The sequence below is a fragment of the Ranitomeya imitator genome, chromosome 10 (assembly GCF_032444005.1).
Source record: "Ranitomeya imitator isolate aRanImi1 chromosome 10, aRanImi1.pri, whole genome shotgun sequence".
Lineage (NCBI taxonomy): Eukaryota > Metazoa > Chordata > Amphibia > Anura > Dendrobatidae > Ranitomeya > Ranitomeya imitator.
This window is the reverse complement of record NC_091291.1, coordinates 118,792,941-118,807,240: the sequence shown is the minus strand read 5'-3', so window position 1 is coordinate 118,807,240 and position 14,300 is coordinate 118,792,941. Positions and strand designations below refer to the sequence as shown.

Here is a 14,300-nt window from a genome sequence, read left to right as displayed (position 1 = left end):
AGAAGTTCTTGATATTGTTCAAAATGTACCGTATATCAATCATGCCGGAAATTCTCTCTAATTAGGTTGGGACCTTCCATGGGACACATTGGAGATCAAAAGAGCTGATGATGCCTTAGGCTACGTTCACATTTGCGTTGTGCGCCGCTGCGTCGGCGACGCAACGCACAACGCAAATAAAAACGCATCAAAACGCACGCAAAAACGCTGCGTTTTGCGACGCATGCGTCGTTTTTTGCCGAAAATCAGACGCCAGAAAAATGCAACTTGTTGCGTTTTCTGCGCCCGACGCTTGCGGCAAAAAAAAAACGCTTGCGTCGCACAACCCAGCACAACGCATGTCCATGCGTCCCCCATGTTAAATATAGGGGCGCATGACGCATGCGTCGCCCGACGCAAACGGGCACAACGCAAATGTGAACGTAGCCTTACTGAGTGTCAGAGTTTTTGCTAACGCGCTCTTGTTTCGACTAGTACACTTAAAAGGAAAAGTCCATCCAAAGTCATCTAAATAAAATACCAGACAGCCGTCAGGACAAATACAAATTTGCACATCTTGTGAGAAAAAATAATAATATGAAAAATTTGGGGACATCCTCCGTTCTGAAACCATGAAAAATGGATTCAATGGATAGTCTGACAAACGGTTATAGGATGTTTCGCCCCCAGCAGTTCGCCCCCGGTACATCCTGTTCGTGACGCCAAGTTGAGTCGCCCGCCAGGGCAGTGGGGTACTCGGTCCGGTACTTGAAGGGGACGTCACGGTGGTCCCGGACATAACCGAGAACGCCCCTGGGTGAGTGTAATATAACCTCTTTTTCTCATCTTTCAGGATATATCGGGGGCTTATCTACAGCATTCCAGAATGCATTACAGAATGCTGGAGATAAGCCCCTGATTCCGGTGGCCTTAGGGTACCGTCACACAGTGGCATTTTGATTGCTACGACGGCACGATTCGTGACGTTCCAGCGATATAGTTACGATCTCGCAGTGTCTGACACGCTCCTGCGTTCAGGGACCCCGCTGAGAATCGTACGTCGTAGCAGATCGTTTGAAACTTTCTTTCGTCGTCTAGTGTCCCGCTGTGGCGGCATGATCGCATGGTGTAACATATATCGTATACGATGTGCGCATAGTAACCAACGGCTTCTACATCGCAAATACGTCGTGAAGTTATCGCTCCAGCGTCGTACATTGCGAAGCGTGACAGCAGTCTACGATGCTGGAGCGTCACGGATCGTGCCGTCGTAGCGATCAAAATGCCACTGTGTGACGGTACCTTTAGCTCACCTGTGATTTTGGGGGTGACAGGTTCCCTTTGAACCTCATAGACATTGTAGCGATCGTATCCTGCAAGAGACCCCATCCCTCTGTGTGTCAGAACTGAGAGCTAATCTATACACGAGTCAGATCTTATGGATGCTGATGTAAAATTAGTTTCATTTTTTTCCAAACAGAAATGAAACGTCTTGCAATGAAAAGGTTAAGTAAATCCTCCAAAATGATTACTAAACCTAATCTGCTCTTGGCAAGAGTTTAGGAACCTGTTACAGAGGTCCCCAGAGCTTTGACCTGATAACTGCGATTCACATGGGGGCCTCAGCGGCCGCCCCTCTAACACAAAAATAAGAATGTGTTCATGAACCATGGCGATATATTCTCCGTCATCAAATCCTTTACGATTACCCTTCAGCAGAAGACAATGAAAGTGCTGATCACTACAATCTGTTGGTATCTATAAAAATCACAGTAAAAATGTTTATTTAGCCATAAACGAGACCTGATAATTGTTAAGATTATGTAACAGACATAAAATTTATATAACAAACTAGTGATAATGGAGAACCTCCGAACAGAAAGCAAGAATTTAAAGGGGTTCTCCGGGACTACAAGATTGGCGGCCTATACTTAAATGGTCGGTGTATTTTTGCAAACTTGACATAAAATAATTGTACAAGTGAATATAAAAAACATTGTTCTATATCTTATCAGATAAATCTGCTTCTTTGTCAAGTTAGGAGCCACTTCTCCCCCCCCCCCCCCCCGATGCCTCCTGAACTCAACACCCATTTTGATAAACCTCTAAAATCCATCGTGGTGAAAACGCTGAGGTTGTCCGATCACAGCTGCCTATTGAGCTCTATGGAGAAGGAATAGCAGAGAGAAGCACAGGCACGTGGTGCTGCAGATTCCTAGTAAATGTTTACCTCACTGGATTCACAGCCGCACTGCTCAGTACTACTACATAATTTACCACTGTCTCCATGCTGCATAGAAACAGGAGAGCAGATAGCATAGAAACAGGGATACATCATAGCAGCTAGTCTCCACTCACTAGCTCACAGACAACCAAAAGTTATAAATAGAGCCTTCAGAGGGGAAAACTGGTGAACACGCAGGGATAAAAATCATATAATGGCTGGCCAGATATAATGTTATTCCCATATACACGCACAAAATCATATCCTGAAAAATCATCTAAAAGGACAGGTACGCTTTCAGTTGGCTAGACATATCAGATTAATGCAATAAAACTTTCTTGATTTCAGTGGAACTGACCCATCATCTAATTTGACTCTTGCCGTTGAGCACCGTATATATCCATTAGATTCTAATGGGTCTGTGTGGTGCTCAATGGCAAGAGTCGGGGAAAGAAAGGGTTAGACTTCCATTCTTAGAATATTCTATAACTATCTAATCAGTGGGGGTTTGACAGCAGAGGGAGATTAATGTGTTGATGTTGTTGGAGGCAGTGACCGGAGGAGGTCTGACCCTGGTAGCTCTGCTGCACTCCCCATAGTGAGCCCCACAGCCCAGGCACAGCAGCTCCTACTGTATATCCAGCAGCTCAGAGACATTCAGACATGGGCAGCCTCATTCAGCTGATTGTTTGGGATCAGGCGCTACTGATCAGAGTAAACAGATTAGCCTCCTGTGTGCGATAGCAGATGTGTGGGGATAGAAAACCACAGTTCATCAGATCACATGGATGCAAGGGATGAGCTGTAAAGTAGAAAGAAGTAGGAATCAGATCATAGACCGCGCTGACAAGCAGAAGATTAATGTGTTGATCTTGGGGAAGGCAGTGACCTGCCCTCTTGTAGATTAGTCAGATTATGTCTATATAAATATGGGCGGCGTGACACAGGTGGAAAGGTGGAGGAGATATAACACATTGCAGTGGACGAGTATGTAGTATTCGTAGCCCAGTGACTGGCCCTACCGACATGGCAGCTACAGATCCAGCGAGAATGACGTGCATATTATATATAGGAGGTTATTGAAAATTGTCAGCTAGTTCTCACAGCAAACTATACATTTTTAATATTAATTTACCAAAAAATACACATTGATGGCCTATGTTTAGTGATGGACCGACACCACCCACTACCACCTAACTAGATTGCTGAAAGGTGATGTTCCCAGGGGTCGCCACCACCATCGATCCATGAACGCCTACTTCCAAACTACCCCTTTAACACCTCCCTGATATATCTACAGGCTGACTGCCAGTGGTGTAACTTGAAGCTTGTGGCCCCCAATGCGAAATCCCCAACAGGGCCCCCCAACTATCACTGGTCTTTAATAGTAGTCTTTGTCTATGGGGCAAAAAGATCTTTGGGGCCCTCTGGTCTCCGGGGCCCAGGTGTGATTGCTCCCCCTGCACCTGTTATTGTTAGGTCCCTACATACTGTATAAACATTATATGACATTGAATGACATTTACTTTTTACAATGTATTTTTAGTACTGGCAAAAGACAAACAAAAACGCTATGTGTCCACGTCAGCCCAGATTGCCTTTCTGGATACATATTATCCTTTTTCTTTGATACATGTGCACCGAGGACACAACAAAGCAATACACAGAACAGAATGTGAAATGTGACATGCAGGTGTCATATTCTAGAAAGCTTCACCCAGCGTGCTCCGCTATGCTTAAAGGGGCATGTATGGCCATCAATATCGGCTCATCAGTGGGGGAAGGGATCGATTTCGGTAGAACCAAGGGGATGTGGTGCCCCAGCAGTGCCCATTCATTGCAAATCCTGGCTCTGCAGCTTGACCACATAGGAGGCACCACAATCCTTTCATTCTGCTACTTGATAAGAATCCCAGGAGAAAGAAGCCGCTGACCACGCTTAGAATCTGTCAGCCGGTCTTTGCTGGGCAATCTGAGAACAGCATGATATAGGGGCAGAGAGCCTGACTCCAGTGATGTCACTTACACTGTTTTGCTGTCACAATAAAATCAGTGGTTTATTAGCAGGAGATTATCAATACAGGAGTAGGTATCCCTTGCTTCCTGGTCCAATCACACACACGCCCCCATCACTGATTGGAAACTTTCTGCCTATGCACAGTGTACACAGAAAGTTGCCACTCAGTGATGTGGGAGGGGTTATAAACAGCTCCGCATTTGAGCTCTGCTACATCTGCAGCAGAGAAAACTGTGATTCTAGCACAACTGCTACACCCAGTAAACTAAGTAATGGAATCAGGGTCTCTGCCCCTACGTCATGCTGTTGTCAGATTCCCTTTAAAACTACACACCAGTCATGATCAGATACCAAACCATTCTTGTGGTGTCACTGATCATCAGAGAAACACTGAAAAGAACCTCCCGGGACATCCTTTTCAGTGGACAGATAGAGGGGCTTTCATATCTCCAAACTATGATTCATGGGGGGTCTGCACAGTGGCCTACTATTCTAATTACTTTTAGGCATCTTATAGGTTAATGTGACATTTTAGCTCAAGGAACTACAAAGCCGTCCCTGAACAGAGTTTGGGGGTCCAGTTTGCCTCTTCGAAAGGAGGCGACCGCTGGACCCCCAGTGATTACTAGGACCGGGGTTCCAAACTCCTTGTGCTGAGAATTGTGACTAGTGCGTCAGTCACACATACTGTCTATGGGACTGATGCTGACCCCTCCACCTGTCTTGCACACGTTAGCGGCGCACACACGTGACCAACGCTGCATTCACAGTCTGAGTTTGGGACCACCGTCCAGTGATCAGGTTCCAGAGGTGGGACTCCCAGATATCATACATGTTTTTGGCTGCTATACAAGTGTGAAAAACATCTTTTACAATCTTATTTTGAGGACTTTTTGATGTTACAGGCCTCAATCCCGAGGCTGTACTACTGAGAGATTCTGATGACAACATCTTTCTGAATTCTTTCAGGTGCAATGTTGTCCCCCCCAAACCCATCGACGTCCCCAACTTTACACATCACTGCCAAGTACGATGCAGATTTAGTGATTTGGGTGACAACACAGCAGCCAGGCGCGGGCTGGGCCGGGTGGAAAAGGGGCATGTGCCCCCTGGGCCGGTCACCCAGCAGCTGATTCGGGCTGCTGGTGGCCGGCGCTGTGTTCTCTATGTCCTGGCAGCTGCCTCACAGTGGAGCTGCAGACACGCCCCCTGCTCCCTGTGTGCGCCGGCTGCTGAGGTAGAGAGGGGACACTGCTGCATGTAACTGCTGGAGATCTGCATGTGGATGGCCCAGACATCAGTGAGTACCTTCAGCAATCTGTGTGGTGAGGATGTGAACGCTGCTGCTCACCTCCCGATAAGTCCAGGGCCGGTCTCTATAGTATCAGTGGCCGCTCTGCTGATGCTCACAGATTTATTGCAGGAGTCTGAACTGTCACCCTGTCAGTGCCAGGTCATCGGCTCCAGGGTCACCAGACTGCAGGAAAGTTCAGCCTCCTGCAATAAATCTCCCTATACCGAGAGTGAGCACAGACTGTCTACAGAATCCAGCACTGGGGTGATCAAGCCTGAACCTGGTGACCAGACATCACATGCTATATACATGGCCCTGTATATATACAGTGCATGTATGTCCTGGGCCAAGTGCAGGATTGATCCATCCAGTGTATATAATATTGCATATCTGTGCCTATGGTATACCACTATCAGGGGCGTAACTACAGAGGTTGCAGCAGGGCCCAGAGTGTTAAGGGACCCCTAAGCACGCCGAGCTACAAAATGGGCCACCGGCCCTCTAAATCCTCTGCACAGGCCCTGGTGCGTGCTCTTTTGGTGAATGCGCTGACCAAGGCCGTGGCGGCCCACATGAGCACAGCCCTCGTTCGTGCTTGCGTACACGGCTGCAGCTTTTGTCAGTGAAGGCAAACAGGAGAGCGCACGCACCAGGGCCTGTGCAAAGGTTTGAAAAGGCCATCACCGCACGCAGAGATACCTGAGCCTCACCGTGTCTGACGCTGGCCAGAACCAGCATCAGAGAACAGTGCTCTCCTCACCAATCCCTGTCCGGCATCCGCCCCACATCCTCAGCACCTCCGATGCTGGCTGGACAGTGGACCCTCCTCATCCTCCACTATCTCAGGTGAGAACCAAGATGAAACCTTTTGTAAGTATATGCAGCATTTGCAGTTTGACCTGTCTTAATGTATATTGTATACTGTTGTATATACATTATATAGGTGAAACTGCGGTACGTACATTATATAGGTGATACCACTGTGTGTAATATACTGCGACCGCTGTGTATAGGCCATATAGGTCAGCCGCAGTGTTTATGTGTGTGTGTGTGTATGTATAATGTATATATATATATATATATATATATATATATATATATATATATACACATACACAGACACACACACATTTGTACACACATAGCGTCTGGCCTTTATGGGCTATACATAGCGGTCGCAGTATATTACACACAGTGGTATCACCTATATAATGTACATACCGCAGTCGCGGTTTCACCTATATAATGTGTGTGTGTCTATGTGTGTGTGTGTGTGTGTGCGCACATGTATGTATGTATGTATATATATATATGTGTGTGTGGGTCTATGTATGTGTGTGTGTGCGTGCGTGCATGTATGTATGTGTGTCTATGTATGTGTATATGTGTGTGTCTGTGTGTGCATGTATGTATGTGTGTGTGTGTGTGTGTCTATGTGTGTGTGTGCGTGCATGTATGTATGTGTGTGTGTATGTATGTGTATATATATATATATATATATATATATATATATATATATATATATATATATATATACATACACGTAATTGTTGGATTATAACACGCTCTGGATTATAAGACGCACCCCAAATTTTGAGGAGAAAAATAAGAAAAAAATATTTTTTAATAAAATGGTGGTGCTTCTTATAATCCATGCGTCTTATTGCTTACTGGGTGCAATGAAGGGGGGTCTCAGGGTCGTTGCTGGAGGAGGCAGGAGTGGGGTGATGCTGCAGGCCAGGATGAGGGGGGCACTGATGTGCGGCGTGATGGTGTGGAGGTCTTGTGCTGGTGCATTTCTGGTGCTGCTGCTGGGTGTCTCTGGGTGCCTGGCGGTTGCTGGCCGATGCTGCGGGTGTCTCCGGTGCCCAGCAGTGCTGCGTGGGTGTCCGGCGCTGCCATTTTGTGACAGGCCAGAGCCCCGGTAATTCCACAGTTCCCTGTGTGTGTGCGGTGGACTCCGAGAATATGGCCGAGAATATGGGCTAATAAAGAGTCCACTGCTTAAAGGGATTGTCTCCCACTAGGACAACCTTGTCTTAAACTAAATGTTCGGCCCCGATAAATTAATAAAACCTATACTCACCTGCCGTGCCAGCGCCGTTCCCACAGAGGCTGTGATGTGGTGTTATGACACGTGATGCCCGGAACCAATCAGTGCTGGTGTCACTGTCTTCGCCTTCAGACAAACTGAACATGAAGAGGACGTGCAGGGTGAGCTGCTTGATCCCGGACGTCCTCTTCATGTTCAGATTGTGCGAAGATTGAGACAGTGACACCAGCACTGATTGGTGCCGGGCATCACGTGTCACAACACCACATCACAGCCTCTGTGGGAACGGCGCTGGCACGGCAGGTGAGTATAGGCTTTATTAATTTATCGGGGCCGAACATTTAGGGGTTGTCCTAGTAGTGGACAAGCCCTTAAATATTTGGTGCTGCTCAGTTATGATATATATTGCCTGCATGGTGTAAATCTAAGTCTGTATATATACACTGCACATACCACTCCTCCTATCCTGTATATATACACTGCACATACCACTCCTCCTGTCCTGTATATATATATATATATATATATATACACACTGCACAGTACCACTCCTCCTGTCCTGTATATATACACTGCACAGTACCACTCCTGTCCTGTATATATACACTGCACAGTACCACTCCTCCTGTATATATACACTGCACAGTACCACTCCTCCTGTCCTGTATATATATATATATACACTGCACAGTACCACTCCTCCTGTCCTGTATATATACACTGCACAGTACCACTCCTCCTGTCCTGTATATATACACTGCACAGTACCACTCCTCCTGTATATATACACTGCACAGTACCACTCCTCCTGTCCTGTATATATATATATACACTGCACAGTACCACTCCTCCTGTCCTGTATATATACACTGCACAGTACCACTCCTCCTGTCCTGTATATATACACTGCACAGTACCACTTCTCCTGTATATATATATATATATATATATATATATATATATATATACTCTGCATCGTACCACTCCTCCTGTCCTGTATATATACACTGCACAGTACCGCTCCTCCTGTCCTGTATATATACACTGACTGCACAGTACCGCTCCTCCTGTCCTGTATATATACACTGCACAGTACCACTCCTCCTGTCCTTTATATATACACTGCACAGTACCACTCCTCCTGTCCTGTATATATACACTGCACAGTACCTCTCCTCCTGTCCTGTATATATACACTGCACAGTACCACTCCTCCTGTCCTGTACATATACACTGCACAGTACCACTCCTCCTGTCCTGTATATATATACTGCACAGTACCACTCCTCCTGTCCTGTATATATACACTGCACAGTACCTCTCCTCCTGTCCTGTATATATACACTGCACAGTACCACTCCTCCTGTCCTGTACATATACACTGCACAGTACCACTCCTCCTGTCCTGTATATATACACTGCACAGTACCACTCCTCCTGTCCTGTATATATATACTGCACAGTACCATTTATCCTGTCCTGTATATATACACTGCACAGTACCACTCCTTCTGTCCTGTATATATACACTGCACAGTACCACTCCTCCTGTCCTGTATATATACACTGCACAGTACCACTCCTCCTGTCCTGTATATATATACTGCACAGTACCATTTATCCTGTCCTGTATATATACTCTGCATCGTACCACTCCTCCTGTCCTGTATATATACAATGCACAGTACCACTCCTCCTGTCCTGTATATATATACTGCACAGTACCATTTATCCTGTCCTGTATATATACTCTGCATCGTACCACTCCTCCTGTCCTGTATATATACACTGCACAGTACCACTCCTCCTGTCCTGTATATATACACTGCACAGTACCACTCCTTCTGTCCTGTATATATACACTGCACAGTACCACTCCTCCTGTCCTGTATATATACACTGCACAGTACCACTCCTCCTGTCCTGTATATATATACTGTACAGTACCATTTATCCTGTCCTGTATATATACTCTGCATCCTACCACTCCTCCTGTCCTGTATATATACAATGCACAGTACCACTCCTCCTGTCCTGTATATATATATATATACATATATATATATATATATATATATATATATATATATACTCTGCATCGTACCACTCCTCCTGTCCTGTGTATATATATATGTATATATATATATATACACTGCACAGTACCACTCCTCCTGTCCTGTATATATACAATGCACAGTACCACTCCTCCTGTCCTGTATATATACACTGCACAGTACCACTTCTACTGTCCTGTATATATACACTGCACAGTACCACTTCTACTGTCCTGTATATATATATATATATATATATACTGTATATATACTCTGCATCGTACCACTCCTGCTGTCCTGTATATATACAATGCACAGTACCACTTCTCCTGTCCTGTTCTCGGATAGGCGACATTGGTCTTTGGGAGGGTTAATATTGGTTTATTATTTTCAGGAATACTATGGGAAAATAAAAAATAGAAATATATTGGAAAACACATTTAAATGGATTATACCAAGTAATCCCCTTTCCCGAGAACTTTGTAGTTGCTGGGGTCCGAACGCTGGGACCCCCATGATTTCGAGAACCGGCGCTCTAAAGAAGCGATCAATCGTGCGCACTGCGACGGCATTCAAACATAGCTCTTCCAATAACGCCTTTAAGAGGAGCGTTGAAGAACACAACACAGTATAGGAAAATCCACTGATCGGGTGTCGGGGGAGTGTTATAGTCTGTGGGCTGGTGGGGTTTGTGTGGCATTGCTCCTTTTTTGTTCCAGTACGGCCCTGGACAGCTCTGCAGGGAGGCTGCCATACTTTGTACTGGTTTTATTCCCTGCACATAGTAGGGCAGCTGAAGGGTTCAGGTAGCAGTGTCATCGCCCTGTGTTGTTCTGTAGCCCACATTCCCACCCTGACTATATACAGTGGCAACTAAGGGGTAGACAGCAGTTCCTTATGAATAGTAGGGTCAGTGGGTAAATGTGTCTACCTGTTTTACAATGGTATGGCCCAAATGTGAGCTGAGGTAAAACATTGCCAGAAGCTAAGAGGCACTAACATGTCCATACACAGGCACTAATGCCCTCACACTTCTGCCAGTATGTACTGCTGTGTGTGTGGCAGTAGTTTTTCTAATAGTCTTATCACATCTGTCTGCCATACTTCCTTGAGGCGGGATGGGAACTAAAGTTGACGTGTTCTAATATTGAGCTCCCATTTCCCAGCTCTGGAAATTCACCACTTACGGTTGGAGGATTGGCAGTGATTACATGGTTTAGAGGAGCACACTTCCATTTATAAGGGGTTGACCCCGTCAGGCTGGGTTTACAGGAGGGATACCCTCCGCGAGGCTGGAGGTTGTGGTGTGTATACAGAATGTAAACTTCACTCTTGTGAACCCAGCCTACAACTAATTATGTAATGGTGCATGTATTACTAATGCAGATGACAATTGCGTGTGTCGCCATTTCTAATTCATCTATATATTTTGGCATGGGGGGACCCCGTTTGACAGTTCGCAGCGGGGCCCATAACTTTAGTAGTTACGCCACTGATCTGTAGTAAGCTCTGTTCTGTTCCCATATGTCTGTAGTAAGCTCCGTTCTGCTCCCATATCTCTGTAGTAAGCTCTGTTCTGCTCCCTTATCTCTGCAGTAAGATCAGTTCTGCTCCCATATCTCATAGTAATCTCTGTTCTGCTCCCATATCTCTGTAGTAAGCTCTGTTCTGCTCCCATATGTCTGTAGTAAGCTCCGTTCTGCTCCCATATCTCTGTAGTAAGCTCTGTTCTGCTCACTTATCTCTGGAGTAAGATCAGTTCTGCTCCCATATCTCATAGTAAGCTCCGTTCTGCTCCCATATCTCTGTAGTAAGCTCCGTTCTGCTCCCATATCTCTGTAGTAAGCTCTGTTCTGCTCCCATATGTCTAGTAAGCTCCGTTCTGCTCCCATATGTCTGTAGTAAGCTCCGTTCTGCTCCCATATCTCTGTAGTAAGCTCTGTTCTGCTCCCATATCTCTGTAGTAAGCTCTGTTCTGCTCCCATATGTCTGTAGTAAGCTCTGTTCTGCTCCCATATCTCTGTAGTAAGCTCCGTTCTGCTCCCATATGTCTGTAGTAAACTCCGTTCTGCTCCCATATCTCTGTAGGAAGCTCTGTTCTGCTCCCTTATCTCTGGAGTAAGATCAGTTCTGCTCCCATATCTCATAGTAAGCTCTGTTCTGCTCCCTTATCTCTGGAGAAAGCTCAGTTCAGCTCCCATATCTCTGTAGTAAGCTCGGTTCTGCTCCCATATCTATGCAGCAAGCTCAGTTCTGTTTCCATATCTCTGTACCAGCATGTTTTTAAAGCCTGTTATGTCTGCTGCTTTAATGCAATGGCCAGAGGTAAGCAGGGAAAAGGAGGGCCACCGCAACTGAAGGGCCACTGCCTTGTGATTGCCCCCCAGGCTGAAAAGTGCCAGCCAGCCCCTGACAGCAGCCGACAAAAAAAAAAAAAATCAGAAAGCGGGGGCATGTTGTCGCAGTTGTCTCAGTGGTGCAGCCTCGTGCTTTATATCTATGGAGGAGAAGTAATGCACAGGGGTCTGTATAGAAGCGGCTCTCATGGACTCCAGTGATGCTGACAGTGAGGTTTGGAGCCATTATTTAATGTTTAACCCTATAACAGCTGATACAACATAATCCACCATACTCCTCATGTACCACACTTAACCCCTCAGTAACCAGGTCCGCCTCTTCATAGACCATTCACCAAATTAAAATGACTCCCCAAAATAATACACGTGTACTAGATCCATAGATAATGCCCCAGGACAGGGGTCTCCCTTCTAGTTTCACATCCATCTCCCACCCATAGGGAGTAGCATCCCTGGCCGTGATACCACATTTATAAAAGCTCCCCCAGAAGTTGTCACCCAGCTTTCCCTGACTCTTGATAGAAGCAGATGAATCAATTAAGTAGATTCGCTATGCAGTGGTCTGGAAAAGCAGGGTGACAACCCATTACAGAGCTGTAATCAGTTGTCACCCTGCTTTCCCTGAATGTTAGACTGACTTAGTTATGGAAACATGGCTGTATAACAAAGTAGCTTCCTAATACAATGTTCTAGGAAAGATGGGTGACATGCCATCCAAGTGCTATAAATCAGTAGTCATCCAGCTTTCTCTAACTCCTGAATGGCAGACTGGCCAAAAACATAGGCATGGGTGATAACAAGGCAGCTTCTTTATCCAGGAAAGATGGGCAACGTCCCATCTAAGAGCAACAACATCACTTGTCACCCTGCTTTCCCAGATTCCTGAAAGACAGACTAGTGTCTTTAGGCATTGATATAAGAGCTGCTGAGTTAAGGCTGTATAAGAAAACAGATTCCTCACAAAGGAGTCTGAGAAAAGCTGGGTGACAGCCCATCTGAGAATTCTAAATCAGTTGTCACCCAACTTTCACTGACTTCTGAAGGGTATACCGTCTTAGTTATGCAATAATAAGGGGAATAGATGAGACGTGACTACATTGCTGGACAAATACCTTATGCAGTAGTCTAGGAAAGCTGGTAGAAAAGACCTTTGGGAGCTACAGATCACCCAGCTTTCACAGACTCCTGAATGGTAAATATGTCTAGCTATGCACAGATATAGGAGCAGGTGAAACACGGCTGTACAACTGGGCAGACTCCTTTGGCAATAATCTTACAAAAAGAGGTTGTCTGACAACCCGTGCAGGTGCAGGTGTAGTAACTATCAGTTGTCACCCAGCTTTCCCCGACTCCTGAAAGGTACATTTGTTTACATCTGTAATGATATAAGCTTCAGGTGAATTACAGCAGATTCCTAAGGAAAGTTGGGTGAGGACCCGTCCCGCGGCTGTAAATCCGTCCCGCGGCTGTAAATCCGGCCTCACCCAGCTTTCCCAGGATCTGACAGGACAAGACGACTCGAGCAATGGATTTTGCTTACGCCGATAACATCAGGAGGCATTAATGGATGAATACGATATACGTAAATGGTAACATGGCGCCCGTCCGCCGCCATAGGTCGCAAAACAACAATTATTTTCAGCCGTTTCTCATGTTGACGATTAATGTCGCCACCGATAACGCGTTTAACCCTTTCATTTCCAAATTAAGCCAGGGATGGGGGGGGGGGGGGGCATAAACTTGTGCAGTGAATCATCACCCTACACACCAAGAACCCTATTTTTTTGGGGGTGCCAATATTTATCTTAAAGGGGCAATGGTGGTAGCACGGCCACCCACTGAGAGTTGGAACAGGAATGCAAAAAAGTGTCTCTGTCATCTGGTGCCATCGATGCCAACCTATGCCAGGGGGCAGTACAGAGCTGCGGGCACTCACCAGCTGCAGGCAGAGCCGTGTCCCCGCTTCCCGGAGTCCGTGTCTTCTCACAGCCGCATTTCCCTTTCCACTTACATCGTTCTCTCTGACAGAAGAGACGGCAGAATCCCGGTCGCGCAGGGTCTGACGGGAGTTGTAGTTCACACACTCGCTAAGGCTTATTCTGCCGGAGGAGTGAACGACTACAATTCCCGGCGTGCTTTGCAGTGAAGCCGTCTGTAAGGTTTGGGGCTCCCCTAGTGCTCTCTGCAGTGCTTACATAGGAAAGCCCTGAGTGGATGGTGACTCAGTATAGTGTGTGAGCACTGGCCTCCTGACAGGGCTACTGTTCCACCCGTCCTGTAGTGCTAAAATGAGCTGCAATGGCTTATAGGACTGTATAAGAG

General features: G+C 46.1%; 1 protein-coding gene across 4 annotated transcripts in view; it reads right to left on the bottom strand.

Annotated features, from left to right (window-relative positions):
* The window catches only part of MIB2 (MIB E3 ubiquitin protein ligase 2), a 95,304-nt gene extending 81,277 nt beyond the window's left edge, over positions 1-14,027 (bottom strand). For 2 of the 4 annotated variants that reach the window (XM_069742456.1, XM_069742459.1), the window contains exon 1: positions 13,915-14,027. The gene's annotated coding sequence lies outside the window, so the exon portion shown is untranslated. The remainder of the gene's footprint in view (positions 1-13,914) is intronic. The other 2 variants (XM_069742457.1, XM_069742460.1) reach the window with 1 other exon arrangement.
* Between the last annotated feature and the right edge of the window lie 273 nt (positions 14,028-14,300).